Source organism: Columba livia, unplaced genomic scaffold, assembly GCF_036013475.1.
Source record: "Columba livia isolate bColLiv1 breed racing homer unplaced genomic scaffold, bColLiv1.pat.W.v2 Scaffold_105, whole genome shotgun sequence".
In the NCBI taxonomy this organism is placed as follows: Eukaryota; Metazoa; Chordata; class Aves; order Columbiformes; family Columbidae; genus Columba; species Columba livia.
The window spans coordinates 4,328,129-4,338,133 of record NW_027043010.1 but is presented as its reverse complement, the minus strand read 5'-3'; positions in this window follow the sequence as shown (position 1 = coordinate 4,338,133).

Below are 10,005 nucleotides of genomic sequence, written 5' to 3'. Positions count from 1 at the left end.
GGACAGGCAAGGACAGGCAAGGCAAGGCTAGGCTGCAGGACATGTTTTTGCTTTATAGTTTCTAGCACATTCGTCTTCAGACGAGGAGGAAAGCCATAAGACCGTATGGATTAGGCCCAAGCAAAAACCCCAGCTACTTGAGACACTTAGACTAAGCCTAAAATACCAAGATCTCTCCATAAGGATGGTTTTTATACTGTACTTCCACAATCTGCTGGCAATACAAAAAGATAAGCTGCAGATCTCCTTAGGCTGAGTCATGGTGCTTTGGGGCAGGGACCATGCATATCATGGGAATATTTCACAGTTTCTGCTCTGTTTTCAGTGTATGACACCAAAACACCCACCTGATGACATCCTTTCAAGAGCAAAGGTAGCAATTTGCACAATTCCGCTTCTTAGGGGAAGTGAGAAATTGCTGAGCTGACACCAAGTCCTGCAGTGTCCCTGTCACCTGCAGAGCCACCGCATCCTCGCCACGGTAGCGGGCATTGTGACAAAGGTTCTATGTCAGCTGGGTGTGGCAGCCAGGCGCCCCCTAGGGGATGGGGAGCCTGTCAGCCCCGGGCCTGTCACTGCCTGCTGGCCCTGCTGCCACCAGCCAGGCCTCTGAAAACTTGTCAAACCATGCCCAGACTTGGGGCCAGTTTGGCCCAAAGTCTGCAAGAGACAAGTCGGGAAGAAAGATATGGGACAGAGGGAGAAAGCGAAGGGAGCAGGAGAAAGGGAAGGAAGAATAAAAAGTAGTGTTGGGCTGCAGGAGTGAGATGGAGGAATTGCAAGAAAAGATGCAGGAAGTAGTAGAGTGAGAGAAAAGGAAAGAAGAGACATGCAGCCAGACGAGGGCTTAGTGAGAGAGGATGGGACAGAGAAGAGGATGAGAAGGAAATAAGGCAAGGCTAGGACAGGCAAGGACAGGCAAGGCAAGGCTAGGCTGCAGGACATGTTTTTGCTTTATAGTTTCTAGCACATTCGTCTTCAGACGAGGAGGAAAGCCATAAGACCGTATGGATTAGGCCCAAGCAAAAACCCCAGCTACTTGAGACACTTAGACTAAGCCTAAAATACCAAGATCTCTCCATAAGGATGGTTTTTATACTGTACTTCCACAATCTGCTGGCAATACAAAAAGATAAGCTGCAGATCTCCTTAGGCTGAGTCATGGTGCTTTGGGGCAGGGACCATGCATATCATGGGAATATTTCACAGTTTCTGCTCTGTTTTCAGTGTATGACACCAAAACACCCACCTGATGACATCCTTTCAAGAGCAAAGGCAGCAATTTGCAGAATTCCGCTTCTTAGGGGAAGTGAGAAATTGCTGAGCTGACACCAAGTCCTGCAGTGTCCCTGTCACCTGCAGAGCCACCGCATCCTCGCCACGGTAGCGGGCATTGTGACAAAGGTTCTATGTCAGCTGGGTGTGGCAGCCAGGCGCCCCCTAGGGGATGGGGAGCCTGTCAGCCCCGGGCCTGTCACTGCCTGCTGGCCCTGCTGCCACCAGCCAGGCCTCTGAAAACTTGTCAAACCATGCCCAGACTTGGGGCCAGTTTGGCCCAAAGTCTGCAAGAGACAAGTCGGGAAGAAAGATATGGGACAGAGGGAGAAAGCGAAGGGAGCAGGAGAAAGGGAAGGAAGAATAAAAAGTAGTGTTGGGCTGCAGGAGTGAGATGGAGGAATTGCAAGAAAAGAGGCAGGAAGCAGGAGAGTGAGAGAAAAGGAAAGAAGAGACATGCAGCCAGGCGCGGGCTTAGTGAGAGAGGATGGGACAGAGAAGAGGATGAGAAGGAAATAAGGCAAGGCTAGGACAGGCAAGGACAGGCAAGGCAAGGCTAGGCTGCAGGACATGTTTTTGCTTTATAGTTTCTAGCACATTCGTCTTCAGACTAGGAGGAAAGCCATAAGACCGTATGGATTAGGCCCAAGCAAAAACCCCAGCTACTTGAGACACTTAGACTAAGCCTAAAATACCAAGATCTCTCCATAAGGATGGTTTTTATACTGTACTTCCACAATCTGCTGGCAATACAAAAAGATAAGCTGCAGATCTCCTTAGGCTGAGTCATGGTGCTTTGGGGCAGGGACCATGCATATCATGGGACTATTTCACAGTTTCTGCTCTGTTTTCAGTGTATGACACCAAAACACCCACCTGATGACATCCTTTCAAGAGCAAAGGCAGCAATTTGCACAATTCCGCTTCTTAGGGGAAGTGAGAAATTGCTGAGCTGACACCAAGTCCTGCAGTGTCCCTGTCACCTGCAGAGCCACCGCATCCTCGCCACGGTAGCGGGCATTGTGACAAAGGTTCTATGTCAGCTGGGTGTGGCAGCCAGGCGCCCCCTAGGGGATGGGGAGCCTGTCAGCCCCGGGCCTGTCACTGCCTGCTGGCCCTGCTGCCACCAGCCAGGCCTCTGAAAACTTGTCAAACCATGCCCAGACTTGGGGCCAGTTTGGCCCAAAGTCTGCAAGAGACAAGTCGGGAAGAAAGATATGGGACAGAGGGAGAAAGCGAAGGGAGCAGGAGAAAGGGAAGGAAGAATAAAAAGTAGTGTTGGGCTGCAGGAGTGAGATGGAGGAATTGCAAGAAAAGAGGCAGGAAGCAGGAGAGTGAGAGAAAAGGAAAGAAGAGACATGCAGCCAGACGAGGGCTTAGTGAGAGAGGATGGGACAGAGAACAGGATGAAAAGGAAATAAGGCAAGGCTAGGACAGGCAAGGACAGGCAAGGCAAGGCTAGGCTGCAGGACATGTTTTTGCTTTATAGTTTCTAGCACATTCGTCTTCAGACGAGGAGGAAAGCCATAAGACCGTATGGATTAGGCCCAAGCAAAAACCCCAGCTACTTGAGACACTTAGACTAAGCCTAAAATACCAAGATCTCTCCATAAGGATGGTTTTTATACTGTACTTCCACAATCTGCTGGCAATACAAAAAGATAAGCTGCAGATCTCCTTAGGCTGAGTCATGGTGCTTTGGGGCAGGGACCATGCATATCATGGGACTATTTCAGAGTTTCTGCTCTGTTTTCAGTGTATGACACCAAAACACCCACCTGATGACATCCTTTCAAGAGCAAAGGCAGCAATTTGCACAATTCCGCTTCTTAGGGGAAGTGAGAAATTGCTGAGCTGACACCAAGTCCTGCAGTGTCCCTGTCACCTGCAGAGCCACCGCATCCTCGCCACGGTAGCGGGCATTGTGACAAAGGTTCTATGTCAGCTGGGTGTGGCAGCCAGGCGCCCCCTAGGGGATGGGGAGCCTGTCAGCCCCGGGCCTGTCACTGCCTGCTGGCCCTGCTGCCACCAGCCAGGCCTCTGAAAACTTGTCAAACCATGCCCAGACTTGGGGCCAGTTTGGCCCAAAGTCTGCAAGAGACAAGTCGGGAAGAAAGATATGGGACAGAGGGAGAAAGCGAAGGGAGCAGGAGAAAGGGAAGGAAGAATAAAAAGTAGTGTTGGGCTGCAGGAGTGAGATGGAGGAATTGCAAGAAAAGATGCAGGAAGTAGTAGAGTGAGAGAAAAGGAAAGAAGAGACATGCAGCCAGACGAGGGCTTAGTGAGAGAGGATGGGACAGAGAAGAGGATGAGAAGGAAATAAGGCAAGGCTAGGACAGGCAAGGACAGGCAAGGCAAGGCTAGGCTGCAGGACATGTTTTTGCTTTATAGTTTCTAGCACATTCGTCTTCAGACGAGGAGGAAAGCCATAAGACCGTATGGATTAGGCCCAAGCAAAAACCCCAGCTACTTGAGACACTTAGACTAAGCCTAAAATACCAAGATCTCTCCATAAGGATGGTTTTTATACTGTACTTCCACAATCTGCTGGCAGTACAAAAAAATAAGCTGCAGATCTCCTTAGGCTGAGTCATGGTGCTTTTGGGCAGGGACCATGCATATCATGGGACTATTTCAGAGTTTCTGCTCTGTTTTCAGTGTATGACACCAAAACACCCACCTGATGACATCCTTTCAAGAGCAAAGGCAGCAATTTGCACAATTCCGCTTCTTAGGGGAAGTGAGAAATTGCTGAGCTGACACCAAGTCCTGCAGTGTCCCTGTCACCTGCAGAGCCACCGCATCCTCGCCACGGTAGCGGGCATTGTGACAAAGGTTCTATGTCAGCTGGGTGTGGCAGCCAGGCGCCCCCTAGGGGATGGGGAGCCTGTCAGCCCCGGGCCTGTCACTGCCTGCTGGCCCTGCTGCCACCAGCCAGGCCTCTGAAGTCTTGTGAAACCATGCCCAGACTTGGGGCCAGTTTGGCCCAAAGTCTGCAAGAGACAAGTCGGGAAGAAAGATATGGGACAGAGGGAGAAAGCGAAGGGAGCAGGAGAAAGGGAAGGAAGAATAAAAAGTAGTGTTGGGCTGCAGGAGTGAGATGGAGGAATTGCAAGAAAAGAGGCAGGAAGCAGGAGAGTGAGAGAAGAGGAAAGAAGAGACATGCAGCCAGGCGCGGGCTTAGTGAGAGAGGATGGGACAGAGAACAGGATGAAAAGGAAATAAGGCAAGGCTAGGACAGGCAAGGACAGGCAAGGCAAGGCTAGGCTGCAGGACATGTTTTTGCTTTATAGTTTCTAGCACATTCGTCTTCAGACTAGGAGGAAAGCCATAAGACCGTATGGATTAGGCCCAAGCAAAAACCCCAGCTACTTGAGACACTTAGACTAAGCCTAAAATACCAAGATCTCTCCATAAGGATGGTTTTTATACTGTACTTCCACAATCTGCTGGCAATACAAAAAGATAAGCTGCAGATCTCCTTAGGCTGAGTCATGGTGCTTTGGGGCAGGGACCATGCATATCATGGGACTATTTCACAGTTTCTGCTCTGTTTTCAGTGTATGACACCAAAACACCCACCTGATGACATCCTTTCAAGAGCAAAGGCAGCAATTTGCACAATTCCGCTTCTTAGGGGAAGTGAGAAATTGCTGAGCTGACACCAAGTCCTGCAGTGTCCCTGTCACCTGCAGAGCCACCGCATCCTCGCCACGGTAGCGGGCATTGTGACAAAGGTTCTATGTCAGCTGGGTGTGGCAGCCAGGCGCCCCCTAGGGGATGGGGAGCCTGTCAGCCCCGGGCCTGTCACTGCCTGCTGGCCCTGCTGCCACCAGCCAGGCCTCTGAAAACTTGTCAAACCATGCCCAGACTTGGGGCCAGTTTGGCCCAAAGTCTGCAAGAGACAAGTCGGGAAGAAAGATATGGGACAGAGGGAGAAAGCGAAGGGAGCAGGAGAAAGGGAAGGAAGAATAAAAAGTAGTGTTGGGCTGCAAGAGTGAGATGGAGGAATTGCAAGAAAAGAGGCAGGAAGCAGGAGAGTGAGAGAAAAGGAAAGAAGAGACATGCAGCCAGGCGCGGGCTTAGTGAAAGAGGATGGGACAGAGAACAGGATGAAAAGGAAATAAGGCAAGGCTAGGACAGGCAAGGACAGGCAAGGCAAGGCTAGGCTGCAGGACATGTTTTTGCTTTATAGTTTCTAGCACATTCGTCTTCAGACTAGGAGGAAAGCCATAAGACCGTATGGATTAGGCCCAAGCAAAAACCCCAGCTACTTGAGACACTTAGACTAAGCCTAAAATACCAAGATCTCTCCATAAGGATGGTTTTTATACTGTACTTCCACAATCTGCTGGCAATACAAAAAGATAAGCTGCAGATCTCCTTAGGCTGAGTCATGGTGCTTTGGGGCAGGGACCATGCATATCATGGGACTATTTCACAGTTTCTGCTCTGTTTTCAGTGTATGACACCAAAACACCCACCTGATGACATCCTTTCAAGAGCAAAGGCAGCAATTTGCAGAATTCCGCTTCTTAGGGGAAGTGAGAAATTGCTGAGCTGACACCAAGTCCTGCGGTGTCCCTGTCACCTGCAGAGCCACTGCATCCTCGCCACGGTAGCGGGCATTGTGACAAAGGTTCTATGTCAGCTGGGTGTGGCAGCCAGGCGCCCCCTAGGGGATGGGGAGCCTGTCAGCCCCGGGCCTGTCACTGCCTGCTGGCCCTGCTGCCACCAGCCAGGCCTCTGAAAACTTGTCAAACCATGCCCAGACTTGGGGCCAGTTTGGCCCAAAGTCTGCAAGAGACAAGTCGGGAAGAAAGATATGGGACAGAGGGAGAAAGCGAAGGGAGCAGGAGAAAGGGAAGGAAGAATAAAAAGTAGTGTTGGGCTGCAAGAGTGAGATGGAGGAATTGCAAGAAAAGAGGCAGGAAGCAGGAGAGTGAGAGAAAAGGAAAGAAGAGACATGCAGCCAGGCGCGGGCTTAGTGAGAGAGGATGGGACAGAGAACAGGATGAAAAGGAAATAAGGCAAGGCTAGGACAGGCAAGGACAGGCAAGGCAAGGCTAGGCTGCAGGACATGTTTTTGCTTTATAGTTTCTAGCACATTCGTCTTCAGACGAGGAGGAAAGCCATAAGACCGTATGGATTAGGCCCAAGCAAAAACCCCAGCTACTTGAGACACTTAGACTAAGCCTAAAATACCAAGATCTCTCCATAAGGATGGTTTTTATACTGTACTTCCACAATCTGCTGGCAATACAAAAAGATAAGCTGCAGATCTCCTTAGGCTGAGTCATGGTGCTTTGGGGCAGGGACCATGCATATCATGGGACTATTTCACAGTTTCTGCTCTGTTTTCAGTGTATGACACCAAAACACCCACCTGATGACATCCTTTCAAGAGCAAAGGCAGCAATTTGCACAATTCCGCTTCTTAGGGGAAGTGAGAAATTGCTGAGCTGACACCAAGTCCTGCAGTGTCCCTGTCACCTGCAGAGCCACCGCATCCTCGCCACGGTAGCGGGCATTGTGACAAAGGTTCTATGTCAGCTGGGTGTGGCAGCCAGGCGCCCCCTAGGGGATGGGGAGCCTGTCAGCCCCGGGCCTGTCACTGCCTGCTGGCCCTGCTGCCACCAGCCAGGCCTCTGAAGTCTTGTGAAACCATGCCCAGACTTGGGGCCAGTTTGGCCCAAAGTCTGCAAGAGACAAGTCGGGAAGAAAGATATGGGACAGAGGGAGAAAGCGAAGGGAGCAGGAGAAAGGGAAGGAAGAATAAAAAGTAGTGTTGGGCTGCAAGAGTGAGATGGAGGAATTGCAAGAAAAGAGGCAGGAAGCAGGAGAGTGAGAGAAAAGGAAAGAAGAGACATGCAGCCAGGCGCGGGCTTAGTGAGAGAGGATGGGACAGAGAACAGGATGAAAAGGAAATAAGGCAAGGCTAGGACAGGCAAGGACAGGCAAGGCAAGGCTAGGCTGCAGGACATGTTTTTGCTTTATAGTTTCTAGCACATTCGTCTTCAGACTAGGAGGAAAGCCATAAGACCGTATGGATTAGGCCCAAGCAAAAACCCCAGCTACTTGAGACACTTAGACTAAGCCTAAAATACCAAGATCTCTCCATAAGGATGGTTTTTATACTGTACTTCCACAATCTGCTGGCAATACAAAAAGATAAGCTGCAGATCTCCTTAGGCTGAGTCATGGTGCTTTGGGGCAGGGACCATGCATATCATGGGACTATTTCACAGTTTCTGCTCTGTTTTCAGTGTATGACACCAAAACACCCACCTGATGACATCCTTTCAAGAGCAAAGGCAGCAATTTGCACAATTCCGCTTCTTAGGGGAAGTGAGAAATTGCTGAGCTGACACCAAGTCCTGCAGTGTCCCTGTCACCTGCAGAGCCACCGCATCCTCGCCACGGTAGCGGGCATTGTGACAAAGGTTCTATGTCAGCTGGGTGTGGCAGCCAGGCGCCCCCTAGGGGATGGGGAGCCTGTCAGCCCCGGGCCTGTCACTGCCTGCTGGCCCTGCTGCCACCAGCCAGGCCTCTGAAAACTTGTCAAACCATGCCCAGACTTGGGGCCAGTTTGGCCCAAAGTCTGCAAGAGACAAGTCGGGAAGAAAGATATGGGACAGAGGGAGAAAGCGAAGGGAGCAGGAGAAAGGGAAGGAAGAATAAAAAGTAGTGTTGGGCTGCAAGAGTGAGATGGAGGAATTGCAAGAAAAGAGGCAGGAAGCAGGAGAGTGAGAGAAAAGGAAAGAAGAGACATGCAGCCAGGCGCGGGCTTAGTGAAAGAGGATGGGACAGAGAACAGGATGAAAAGGAAATAAGGCAAGGCTAGGACAGGCAAGGACAGGCAAGGCAAGGCTAGGCTGCAGGACATGTTTTTGCTTTATAGTTTCTAGCACATTCGTCTTCAGACTAGGAGGAAAGCCATAAGACCGTATGGATTAGGCCCAAGCAAAAACCCCAGCTACTTGAGACACTTAGACTAAGCCTAAAATACCAAGATCTCTCCATAAGGATGGTTTTTATACTGTACTTCCACAATCTGCTGGCAATACAAAAAGATAAGCTGCAGATCTCCTTAGGCTGAGTCATGGTGCTTTGGGGCAGGGACCATGCATATCATGGGACTATTTCACAGTTTCTGCTCTGTTTTCAGTGTATGACACCAAAACACCCACCTGATGACATCCTTTCAAGAGCAAAGGCAGCAATTTGCAGAATTCCGCTTCTTAGGGGAAGTGAGAAATTGCTGAGCTGACACCAAGTCCTGCGGTGTCCCTGTCACCTGCAGAGCCACTGCATCCTCGCCACGGTAGCGGGCATTGTGACAAAGGTTCTATGTCAGCTGGGTGTGGCAGCCAGGCGCCCCCTAGGGGATGGGGAGCCTGTCAGCCCCGGGCCTGTCACTGCCTGCTGGCCCTGCTGCCACCAGCCAGGCCTCTGAAAACTTGTCAAACCATGCCCAGACTTGGGGCCAGTTTGGCCCAAAGTCTGCAAGAGACAAGTCGGGAAGAAAGATATGGGACAGAGGGAGAAAGCGAAGGGAGCAGGAGAAAGGGAAGGAAGAATAAAAAGTAGTGTTGGGCTGCAAGAGTGAGATGGAGGAATTGCAAGAAAAGAGGCAGGAAGCAGGAGAGTGAGAGAAAAGGAAAGAAGAGACATGCAGCCAGGCGCGGGCTTAGTGAGAGAGGATGGGACAGAGAACAGGATGAAAAGGAAATAAGGCAAGGCTAGGACAGGCAAGGACAGGCAAGGCAAGGCTAGGCTGCAGGACATGTTTTTGCTTTATAGTTTCTAGCACATTCGTCTTCAGACGAGGAGGAAAGCCATAAGACCGTATGGATTAGGCCCAAGCAAAAACCCCAGCTACTTGAGACACTTAGACTAAGCCTAAAATACCAAGATCTCTCCATAAGGATGGTTTTTATACTGTACTTCCACAATCTGCTGGCAATACAAAAAGATAAGCTGCAGATCTCCTTAGGCTGAGTCATGGTGCTTTGGGGCAGGGACCATGCATATCATGGGACTATTTCACAGTTTCTGCTCTGTTTTCAGTGTATGACACCAAAACACCCACCTGATGACATCCTTTCAAGAGCAAAGGCAGCAATTTGCACAATTCCGCTTCTTAGGGGAAGTGAGAAATTGCTGAGCTGACACCAAGTCCTGCAGTGTCCCTGTCACCTGCAGAGCCACCGCATCCTCGCCACGGTAGCGGGCATTGTGACAAAGGTTCTATGTCAGCTGGGTGTGGCAGCCAGGCGCCCCCTAGGGGATGGGGAGCCTGTCAGCCCCGGGCCTGTCACTGCCTGCTGGCCCTGCTGCCACCAGCCAGGCCTCTGAAGTCTTGTGAAACCATGCCCAGACTTGGGGCCAGTTTGGCCCAAAGTCTGCAAGAGACAAGTCGGGAAGAAAGATATGGGACAGAGGGAGAAAGCGAAGGGAGCAGGAGAAAGGGAAGGAAGAATAAAAAGTAGTGTTGGGCTGCAGGAGTGAGATGGAGGAATTGCAAGAAAAGAGGCAGGAAGCAGGAGAGTGAGAGAAGAGGAAAGAAGAGACATGCAGCCAGGCGCGGGCTTAGTGAGAGAGGATGGGACAGAGAACAGGATGAAAAGGAAATAAGGCAAGGCTAGGACAGGCAAGGACAGGCAAGGCAAGGCTAGGCTGCAGGACATGTTTTTGCTTTATAGTTTCTAGCACATTCGTCTTCAGACT